This window comes from Lathyrus oleraceus, chromosome 3 (assembly GCF_024323335.1).
Source record: "Lathyrus oleraceus cultivar Zhongwan6 chromosome 3, CAAS_Psat_ZW6_1.0, whole genome shotgun sequence".
Lineage (NCBI taxonomy): Eukaryota > Viridiplantae > Streptophyta > Magnoliopsida > Fabales > Fabaceae > Lathyrus > Lathyrus oleraceus.
This window is the reverse complement of record NC_066581.1, coordinates 445,581,072-445,583,670: the sequence shown is the minus strand read 5'-3', so window position 1 is coordinate 445,583,670 and position 2,599 is coordinate 445,581,072. Positions and strand designations below refer to the sequence as shown.

The following is a 2,599-nucleotide window of genomic DNA, read 5'->3' as shown; positions in this document are numbered from 1 at the left end:
GAGCCATATCTTGTGATTATATAAATTGTTTGTTTTTCTTTTATTTTGTTTCTGGTCTTATGACCTTAAAACACCTAATAACAACAAAAAACCTAAAATACATTTGGTTGGACTTTTGAGATTTGATCTGAACTTTTGGACTTAGAACTAGGCAACATTCCCTATGCAAATGGACTTGGTCAATGTCAACATTTGAGACTGAGCTATCTTGGATTATGCCTTCATCTTGATGTAAGATCTTGGATCCCTTTGATTCATCTACTACTTTATCTTTGTTCTTAATTGCTATTTTGTTATCATTGTTTATGTCTGATGTTTTGTGCTGAGTTGGTCAAGGAATACTTCATCTAATACATGGGAAGATACTGAAGACTGATAGCTATTGGAATGCTTGCTTGGACATTATGACTATATTTATTTGATGCCTTTATATTCACATTGATGCTTGGATATTCCTCATTTCTTATTGCTTATTGCTTAAGTAAAGTCCAAAGCAAAATGTGTTTCTGTATGACAATTTTGTCTGTTAGATTGCATCCCATTGGTCAGATCTTTTTAACTCTTAACTTTTAATTTTTGCTTAGGGTAGTCTCTTCATCTCCTCCCCACTTCTTTAATTTCAAAATCTCTCCCTATTTTCAAAAACCCTCTTTGCTTGTGATTTCAAACTTATACATGTTTTAATGATTAGAAACTTTGACCTTACGCCACTGAATTTTCAAACCTTTTTTAAATCAAACTTGTAAATAAACTTAACCATATCGACTTCAACTTAAAAAAGACAAAAAGAACTAACAACCCCATTAAAATGTGTGCCCTTTTTGTGGCCTTTTCTTGTTAAACTTTTGTTAAAATCAATTCACTAACTTCTTTGAAATTTTTACAACGAACTATGGGGTTTTGATCCCTCATTTTTATGATGGTAAGTAGGCATAAGACCGAAGTCTTGTCAAACATAGAAATATAATCAATGGATTATTTTCTCATCCCCACACTCTTTATTTTATCAAACATCATTTATACCAAAAACATATGCACACAAAAAGGGCACCCTAGGAGTACCTAGGATACTTTGGGTGCTAACACCTTCCCTCTGTGTAATTAACCCCCTTACATGTAATCTATGGCATTTTATTAGTTTTGATTTGAAAACTTCTTACCTTTGGGTTTTGTTCATACTTTTCCATTTTCCTTTGGAAACAAATAGAAGCGTGGTGACGACTCTGGTTTTACTGACATCAAGTTTATCCATAGCTTGATGGTTACAAATTTACCGGTACATGATCTTAACTAACATTTGTCAGTGTATGTGCAGTACGAAAACATAGTGAAAGAAAATGGTGTCAGTCAAGAAGTGATTAGACTACATCTTTTCCCTTTTTCGTTAAGAGATAGATATAGAGATTGGCTCCAGTCTTTACATTTGAACTCAGTAACCACATCGGACAAGTTGAAGAAAGTCTTCTTAGCCCGATATTTTCCACCGAGCAAACCATCGATGCCAAGAGCTCAAGTCAACGGATTTAAGCAAAAAGACAATGAAACTCTTTTTGACGCTTGGGAGAGATACAAGGACATGATGCGACTTTTTCCACATCATAGACTTGAAGAATGGATGATTATCCATACTTTCTACAATGGTCTATTGTATAACACTAAGATGAATTTAAGCGCTACCGTTGGCGGAGCTCTAATGGCATAAACCGCGTCAATGCTAAAGTGGATGCGCTTACTCAAAATATTGAAAGCTTGGCCATAACATCAACATCTATCGCAGGTTCTATAACACTAAACTATGAATTATGTGGAGCCCATGGGCACACTAATGCTGATTGTCAGTTATTGGTCGGTGTTCCCACCGACCAAATAAACTATACTCAAGGAAACCCATATTCAAACACTTACAATCCTGGTAGGAGGAACCATCCGAACTTTTCCTATAAAAGTAACAATGCTTTGTTTCCACCAAACCCAACACCTGATATTCTATCTGGCTATCAGAAAGGACCCCTTGTTGCTCCACAAGCACCTAGAAAGTCAAATTTGGAGATCATGATGGAAAACTTTATAAATGCCCAAGCTCAACAAAATAAAGAGTTTGTAAATCAAAATGCTCTTATGAGTGAGTTGATGAAACAATTTTCAAATAAGTTTTATGTTATGGCTACCCATAACAAAATGTTAGAAACCCATATCTCTCAAGTAGCCCAACAACAAGCCGCAATAGCATCCCCAACTGGAGCATTTTCTGGTCAACCACAACCAAACCCAAAAGGCCACGATAACGCTATCACACATCGGAGTGAAACAGAATTAGATGAACCAATTGACCCCAGAATCCCAAATACGGCTATGTATCAAAATTCCGGTAAGGGATCTGAAAAGGTAAACGAACCAACCAATGATGGAAAAGAAGACGAAAGCGGAGAGGTAAAAGATAAAGAACCACCTTATGTGCCTCCGCCACCATACAAACCACCTGTACCTTATCCCCGAAGACTTGTTAAATCCAAAAATGAAGGACAATTCAAGAAATTTGTAGAACTTTTGATGAAACTTAACATAACCATACCATTCACATAAGCCATTACACAAATGC

At 36.0% G+C, this 2,599-nt stretch overlaps 1 non-coding gene across 1 annotated transcript; it reads right to left on the bottom strand.

The window, feature by feature from the left end:
• Positions 1-1,498: 1,498 nt before the first annotated feature.
• Positions 1,499-1,605, bottom strand: LOC127134016 (small nucleolar RNA R71). Its single transcript, XR_007807799.1, has one exon. It is a non-coding gene; the product is annotated as a small nucleolar RNA R71 (small nucleolar RNA).
• Between the last annotated feature and the right edge of the window lie 994 nt (positions 1,606-2,599).